We start from the raw sequence: 9,394 nt of genomic DNA on the forward strand, positions 1-9,394 counted from the left end.
TCTAGCGTATGTGGAACAATAAATTGTTTTCAAACCTACCGATGGAGAAGAGTTTGTATTCAAAAGTGATAGGAAGAAGAAATCCAAGAGTCTTGTAATTTCGTCTCTTCAATCCAAGAGACTTATGGATCAAGGATGTGAATGCTACCTAGCATCGGTAATTGACACAGAGGCTAAGGTGAAGCCATTAGAAGAGTTGAGTTTCATGAAAGACTTTCCGGGTGTGTTTCCGGATGATTTGAAGGAGTTGCAAGAACAGTTACAAGATTTGTTGAAGAAGGGTTTCATCCATCCTAGTATGTCTTCATGGGGAGCACCGGTCCTCTTGTCTAGAAGAAGGGTGAGAGCATAAGGATGTGCATCAATTATAGGGAGCTTAACAAGCTCACAATCAAGAATAAGTATCCACTACCTAGAATCGATGATTTGTTTGATTAGCTTTAAGGAGCTAGAGTATCCTCCAAGATAAACTTGAGGCTGGGTATCACCAATTGAAGATTAAAGAGAGTGACATTAGCAAGACAGCATTCCGATCACGCTATTGTCACTATGAGTTTTTGGTGATGTCTTTTGGTTTGACTAACGCCCCAGCTGCGTTCATGGAGTTGATGAACTGGGTATTCTGAGATGTGCTAGATAAGTGTGTAATTATGTTTATTGATGACATCCTGGTTTACTCAAAATCTGAGGAGGGACATGCAGTACAGCTCAGGATGGTATTGCAGCGGTTGAGAGAGAATAGCAAGTGTGAGTTTTGGCTCTCACAAGTGGCCTTCCTAGGCCATGTGATTTCAACTGAACGAATCAAAGTCGATCCAGGCAAGGTAAAGGATGTAATGGAATGGGAAGCACTAAAGAATGCGGGAGAGATCCGTAGTTTTTTGGCTGGTTATTATCGGTGCTTTATCGAGAACTTCTCACACATATCAGTCCCCATGACCAAATTGACCCGAAAAGGAGTGAAATTTGTTTGGTCTGAGCAATGTGAAAAGAGTTTTCAGTCTTGACACTACCTGATGGCACAGGAGGGATGACTGACTACAGTGATGCTTCAAGACTAGGATTGGAATGCGTGTTGATGCAAAATGGAAAGGTTGTGGCTTACGCCTCGAGACAGTTGAAGGACTATAAGAAAAACTACCCCACTCATGACCCTGAGTTGGCGGCAGTTGTTTTGCATTAACGATTTGGCACAAACTACTTGTATGGCGAGAGGAGTGAGATCTACAGGGATTCCATCAATATTCCAATTCATTCTAAAGTTTAGTTAAGTGGTGTGAAACCAGATGTAGAAGTTATTATAGAATTGCCACGTAGACTTAGTGTAATGTGAATTCATGTTGTGCGGCCCTAGACTAAGGTTTATTGTATTAGGAGAGGTATGCTGGGTTTGGACCTTTAAATTTTAGAAGTACAAGTTCAGAGTTCGAGGATCAAGAGTTTTCTAACACGCCAAACCGAATTGAGCTTGAATTTGATGTGGGCCACATGCATAATGGGATTATGATTATCCTGCCCAAACTAGGTAGCCAAGCTATTTTTTTTTTGTGTAAAAATCCCCACCTATCCGAAGCTTTGCAAATGCCAAATTTTGGGGGCCAAATTTCTTATAAGGTGTGGGGAATGTTACACCTGCATCCAAAATCTGGTACTAATTTGAACATTCACAGTGGGTGTTGCCCCAGCGACTGTTGACACCAGTGATTCGTGAGATGTTATAGTTAAGAGGTCGATTGAAAGTAGACAACTCCTTATGTGCATGTGGTGATGGGAAGAAGACCATAGGGAGTACCCGAAGCCCTTCCGGGTAAGTGATGGTAGGTAACTTCACCTGAGATACATGTGAAGTGTACTGGAGAAAACCCCAGGTCAATTGGAATTGATTAAGAACTTGAGTATCATACTCTGGGATACTTGAGGAACCTCCTTGGGTGTGTCGTGGATGGGTCAACCAGTCGTCCATCCTCCTAAAGAAGTAAATTGGGATGAGACTGGTGATCGGCATTTATTGGGGCCTGAGATGACCCAAGGCATCGTGGTGAATGTAGATTTGATATTGGGTCATATCAAGGTGGCTCAGTCAAGACAGAAGAGTCACGCCGATGTCTGGCATAGGGATTTAGAGTTTACAGTTGGAGACCATATAATTCTTTCCCAAGTTTTACCCCCGACGGGGAGTTGAGGTGTGGAGAGAAAGGAAAGTTGAGTCAGAAATTCTTTTAGTCATATGAGGTTTTGGCGCATAGCGAGTAGGAGCCATGTAGTTTGACACTGCCCCATCATTGGCAAGTGTCCGCGATATCGTCCATGTATCAACGTTGCGAAAGTACCTTCCAGACCTGACTCGTGTCGTAACTCAGGAACAGTCCAAACTTACTGCCAACTTAACTCTGACGAAGCAACCAGCCAAGATCTTGAACCAAAGGATACTCCACCTTCACAACCACCCCTTTACCTAGGTGAAGGTACTTATGGACAGTCTTTCCGACAAGGAAGCGTCTCGGGGATTTGAGGTCGGATTGTGGGCGACGTTCCCATAATTCTTCAACCCATTCGATAAGCCAATTTCGAGGATGAAATTCTTATAAGGTGTGGGGATTGTTACACCCGTGACCCAACTCATACCAATAATACTTGTGTATGTGTTATTGCGTAGCTTATACAGCCCTTCGAAGTCTCGAAGGAAGACCTTGACTAGGTAACCTTTAAACTTAGACCTTGTACCCTGTTGTTTGCTCATTTTACATGATTTGGTTCCTGATCATTGCCTTGGCTTCTATATGTATTATTGATACTCTTTCATGTCCTCCCTGCATGTATAACAAAACCAATTAGTTAAACCGTTACCCTAACATCCTCGAAGTAGACAAGATCGTTGGAGTCGATTCCAATTCTGTTCTGCTGTCAACGCACTACAATCATCTTTGAACCCAATTTCGAGGTTCTTCCATTCTGATTTGATCAATAGTTTCTTCATGAAAAATGTATCCCTTTAAGTCTAGTTTACAACACATTTTAAATTGCATCATTTTGTTATGTATTGATCAAGTTATGGCCAAAAGAGTGGGCATAGGTCTGCTACATTTTGACCCGGCGGCTCATGCCTGGGAAACCGGCGGACAGTCATCCACTGCATCATCTGCCAAGTACGAAAATGATGTTATTTCGGTCTAGTTTCATCTTGCCTCGTCCCAGGGCTTAATCCTTGGTTATTTTAGGCTATTTGTGGTCCATATGACCTAACTAAACCCTAAGACCATAGACCTAAGACCTATTTGGATTTTATTGTGTTTGAAAACCCATTTCAAGCCCCAAATCAACCCGCAACCAAACACACCTTTGAATCCTTATCAAAATAGGTGAAAACCACAGCCCCCTCTCATTTCTCCCATCTCCAACACCTGAAAGAAGAGAGAGAGCGTGGGAAGCAAGAAGGAAAGAGAGAAGGAGGAAGAAGAAGGAGAAAGAAGAAGGAAGAAGGAAGAAGATCACTCCCTTGCTGTCCCAAATCCATCTTTGCACCATGTGTGAGCTCTAGCTTCTTTCCAGCACCATTGGAACCCATTTCAACCTTGGAGCTCATGGAGGAGAAGAAGATTGAGCCACTCCAAGCTCAAGAACACCTCCCCTCTACTGATCCATTGATTCCCCATTGTAAGCAACCCATTCCCTCTCTATTTCTATTGCTTTCTCTTAGGTTTAGATGAGTTAAAGATCAATATTAGTTCAGATCATGGGGCTTCTTGCTCTAAATGCTTTATCTCTTCTATTTGATGTTAAAGACATCAACTATTGACCTAGAATCACCCATCCTCACCCCCATGGCTTTATTGACATGAAACCCTCTTGAAGAACCTCCAATTTGAGGATTCTTGATGTTGGAGTCCATCCAATTTGAGGATTCTTAATTAAAATAAATAATTAATTAAACATTTCCTAGTAGATTCTTCTTCTTCACCAATTAGAAGCCCATCAGATTTAAACAGGATTAAGTCAAAGAGGAGAGAGAAACAGATTCTCACTAGGTTTACTCAAAAGAAGGTTTTAAATAAAAAAACCCTTATCATATAAACAATCTAAAACATGGAGGGGGAGACCACGTTTTCCAACTTTGGTGATTTTTGGTGCTCCCCCTCTCTCCCACGTTTTTTCTCTCTCTTTCTCTTGATCTCTTCTCTCTCTCTCTCTCTCTCTCTCTCTCTCTCTCTCTCTCTCTCTCTCTCCTTTCATTCTTCTTGCTCTCTAGCTTTCGAGAGTTAGGGTTTTGGAAAGCCAAGATTGCTCTTGAAGATTTGAAGAAGAAGATCTGGTTTTGACTTGGAGAACCTTGGCTATAGTATTGGAGGTTCAGATCTATTTACCTGGTGTGCTCGTTGGAGGACGAACCACTGTCTATTGGAGGAGCAACACTTGAAGCTCATTAGGTTAGAAAGTTTCTGCAAATTCCTCTTGTTTGCATTGGCTTATTTATTCCATATATTGCTTGTCATTGTCTATTCATTTATTTATTATTATATTATATTTATATTTTTTTATCAAAAATGTATTATATTTTTTTTGAGTTCATCCATATTAACTAGCTAAGTGCTTTGAAGGACCCAATATATCCTTTTAATGCAAGATTTCATAAGCCCATTCATGAAAATTTCAATTTCTGCTGTTTTTCCATTCTCTAACATGTTTTCATTGGAAACTAGGAGGATGGTCTTCAAGGCTCTGACTGGGGTCGAAAGGACTCCAAAATCTGAGGGGGATTATAAGCCAACTATGAGGATCTTGAGTAGGTGCATCTCCTACAACATCTACCCCAAAGGTGGGAATCGGGACAGCATTTCCATGCTACGGGCGTACATCACATATTGTTTGCTAAGGGCAGGGAAGGGAGGTCCAGTGATCAACCTTCCTTATCTTCTTATGTAGGTTATGCTCTATCATGCCCAAAACCCTACTGATGGGAACCTGCCATATGGGAGATTCCTTACCTAGGTATTCCTGCATTTTGGGGTTTCTCTTGGTTGTGAGTATGAGGGAGGTGATAGGTTGAAGTCTATCAGCAAAACCTCCATTGAGAAGATGAAGATGTTAGGGGAGCCCGAGAGTTATTCGGAGTTCGAGGAGGAGGAGATGGAGGAGGGACATGAGGTAGCTGAGGGGGTTGAAGCTGGTGAGCAGGAGGGTGACTCAGTGGATCCGGGCACACAGTTTAGGGATCTCCCTACCTGTGAGCCTATCAGAGCTTCTAGTTCACAGATGCCACCTCAGGCGCCAGAGTCTTATGGTTGGGTAGACATGATGGCTCAGTTCCAAGGTTTACACACTCAGCTTGCGCAGATGTCACCGAGGATGGACCAGGGTTTTCACTTCCCTAGAGGGGAGAGAGTGGGTTCTGTCAAGCAGCATCTAGATTTTTAGGACTCCTACTATCGGGTTAACTCACGACAGGCTCAGCCTCCGCAGAGCGATGATCCTCCACAGGAGTAGTTTTCTCCAAATCCGGTGTCTTGCTTTAGGACTATATCTTTTATTTCAGCCCTACTTCATGTATTTCTCTCTTTTTTTTCTTATTATGCTTGATGTAGCTCTTTAATTTCAGTATCTCTTTTTTTTTCTACTGAGTTGTAACTGGAAGTAGTACTTCCAATTGAAAGTCATGTGTAATGGCCTCTGCCGAATTTCAAAACTTTATGGAATCTTATTTACTAGTGTTATGTCTTCCCTCATGGTTTATTATTTGCATCTTTTCTTATGTTAATTTAATTCTTATGTGTTTAGCTTCTTGTAAGTTGTTAACCTATTCTGTTGTTTGTGAATGTAGAAAGAGATTCTCGCTCTGATACCAAGCTCTGTCACACCCCAAACTACCCCTAGGAGGATTAAGTAAGTGACCCGAATTGCACGATAGCAATCCGTCAAACCTCAAGGATCTAGAAGCTATTAATATCATTCACAAACATACACATCCACAGTAATGAATGAAATAGATCACAGAGTGATGCGGAAAACTAATATTTACATTAAACAAGAAACTTAAAATATATACAACCATCATTGTACCAAGTCTCTCTCTCTCTCTCACTCTAGCAGTCCCAACTCTTTCCAACCAAGCTTTACAAAAGAATATAAACAGGGCAAGGCAACCCGAGCCCAAAAATAAAGCTATGCAAAAGGGGATCCCTCTAACTACAACCAAAAAGAATCCCACGGTCAGAAGTAGAGTCAGCTACCCACCCATCACGGGTCGTCATCAACTATCCCAGAAAAGACTCGCACCAGAGGTATGACCTCCGTCTGGGTTCACACTAACACAGTCATATCAACTATGGCCCACCTCCACAAGATGAGCCTCCTCGCCACTGAAACATCCACCTGCAGGCTCATCAAACAAAAGCATATATAAGAGAGTGTGAGATCCATTGAGCCCGTGAATGAAACATAACCATGCATGCACATGCAAGCACAACCAAATGAGTCCTACATGAAATGCAATTCATTTTATTTATTAGCCACCTAACATCACAACTAAGGCAGGTAAAAGTGCTACTACAATCCCCAATACATGTATCCCTGGTGCGGACTTTTAATCCCTTCCCGCGATACACCCATTGAGTTGTCGGAGAGGACCAATCAGCTCCAGTATGCTTTCCATGGTCAGCCTGACCAGCCCTCTAGGATTAATCTGTGAGGCACCCATCATCAATTCAAGATAACCTTTTCCTTTTGCTGGCATTTAGCCACATAACCACCTTTTTGGTGTAAAACATTTCTATTCCTTTTTCTCTTTTCCTTTTTCTCTTTCATTTAGGTACTCTCACAGATATCCAACACCTTAACCCCTGTTGGCAAGGGTTCATAGCACTGGTGATGATACTCTAGCCCAATGCATTCTATATGGCATAGTATGAGTCGGGTGGTGTCAATCACATCCCATTCTACAGGCTACCATAGGCCTCATACCCAAGCCGACTATGACATCTAATCTAGCAGTTCACATACAAGCATCATTGTTCATTCTCATTATCCATTAGTTAAGAATTCAGTATTTAACAGAATATAAAGCAATTGAAATAAATGAACAGAGTAAATAGTATTATTGTATTTGTCACGACTCATTAGTCATGTTACATTTACACACACGGTATAATTTCACTCACCTTGTTCTAGTCCCACTTGCTCAGGAGTCAGCTCGGTCCCGCTCGGTATCTGACACGGCACCTCGAGCTCGGGGTTAAAACCTGGTTAACCAGATCATTAAAGTATGTCAAGCATGCTAGTGGTGGCGAAAGCGATGGGATTCTTATGTAATCACAAAATTTTATGAGCATGCAAGGATCTCAATAAATACATTAATGTACTAACCTCAAGGGGAGAGCTAGGTCACCTAGAACACTCAAGTGGTGTGTTCCTCCAAAGAAATGCAACACTTGAAGAAGATATCGCAAGCTTGCTTCACCTCCAATGGCCAATAGTGCTTGAGAAAGAAGAAGACTCTCTTTTTCTCTCTCTAAGCTCTCTCACAATTTTGTGCAAATTGTTCTAATGATTTTTTCTCTATCATCATCAATCATCATTGGCCTTAGGTCTCTTTATATATATAGAGACCTAATTGAGGAGGTGGCAAACCTACAGTCCAGATCTAACCAAGTGGTGTGACCCTAAAGGGTAGTCCATAAGATTATCCTAAATTGCACATAAGGATAAAACTTATCCAAAATCGTAGTAAAGGATGATCCTACCAGAGCGTAACCTAAAAAACCCTTTACGATAGGTAATTTTATTATATTTTCTCCCCACACTACTAACACCTATAATGAGCCATTGCAACCATGGAATAAATGTTACCGCCATAATTTCGGTCCATTATAATTTATCACGAGAGTATGGAGGACTTTGATTGGCCATAAAACTCTTTGAAAACTCTTTTCCAAAATACATTTAATTTAATATGAATAAAATAAAATACTCTTTGCAAACACTTTACAAAATACCAAGGCTTTGGATTTGGCACAATCAAATCCGTTCACTCTCTTTTTGGTGTTCTCCCTTTATGGGCAGTGGAAATTTTATTGAGGATCACATCCATAACTATTTACATTGTGCACACCGAAAGGCCGATATATAGTCAGTCCTTTTGGTAGACATCAACCATTGACACACCACAAATGTACAGAACATAAATAAAATGGCAAGTGTCTCTCAAGTACAGAGAAAATAACTACTGGAGATTCCTGTTGCAACTACAACTTGACGGTGAATAATTCGGGAATCCCCGTGGATCATGTTCAACACGAAATATGCCTATATTTACATTTTGGTCCAATCACTATTGTACGAATGTAAAATATAGCAACCATAGAACAGATTGCCCAAATCTATCCGTAGTTATGAACAAAACAGTTTGAATTGGGTAGATGCCATATACAATTACGATAAGCACATAATTAAATAAAACTAAATTAATTAAATTAATCAAATTAAATTGGGTTTGATGGACACACAAATGTTATATCCAACAAAATAATGTTCAAGATTATATTAGTGTCCTAGAGTTGGTCTAGGTTTAATTGGACTCGACTCTGCATATATAGGTAGTACTTAGAATTCTCTGGGTCTTGCACTGGGCTTTCGGGTCCATCTCCTAGTGCATCATCCAGAGATGCAGGGTTCACCTATCTTAGCATTTTCACAGCATGGTCTGCTTATGCATGGCCCCACCAATCTCATAAACCAGTGCACGGGTTCACAGCCCAAGTGAGACTAGGTCTGTGTGTGGTTCCCTGGCCCTGTGGGGCCCACTTGAGCACCCGAGGTGTGGATGACAGCAAGGACCTATGCGGAAGGGTTTTTCAATCATTTTCATCCTCCCCATGCTATTCTAGACTCATTGGTGAAGGTCCAAAAAGCCAAAAATATATCTAAGCTCAAACAGCAACTCTGGGTGTTTCACTGGGAGTTTGGGTTAGTCGCCCAGTGCATCGCCCAAAGCCTGTTTAACATAAGATTCAACTTAGATTTTTGGATTTTTCTGTAGGCCTGGCCATGATTTCGATCAGGGAAGATACTGGGTTGTTTGTGGACCTAAAATAGAGCTAAATTGATTGATCCTCATGGATTCAAGGCCAGGTTACCCATTTGGAAGCTAGGGTGAGCTCTGACAGAACAGAGAATGGCTGTCATAGCTGAGCTCAAGCTTTGGATCCAGCTTTGACTGTATGCAAGGCATGAATTATAGGTATTTACTCACAACAAGTCTGGTCTTATGCTAAGGGACGAAGAAATCGCTTTGCATGCTAAGATCCATGCCCATACAGCATGATCTAGGTGCAAGTCTGCAGTGCAGCTCATCTCAGAGACTGACTTTGATCTCAACTGCAGTAACAGCCTCAGATCCAATCTT

The sequence above is a fragment of the Telopea speciosissima genome, chromosome 8 (assembly GCF_018873765.1).
Source record: "Telopea speciosissima isolate NSW1024214 ecotype Mountain lineage chromosome 8, Tspe_v1, whole genome shotgun sequence".
NCBI lineage: Eukaryota > Viridiplantae > Streptophyta > Magnoliopsida > Proteales > Proteaceae > Telopea > Telopea speciosissima.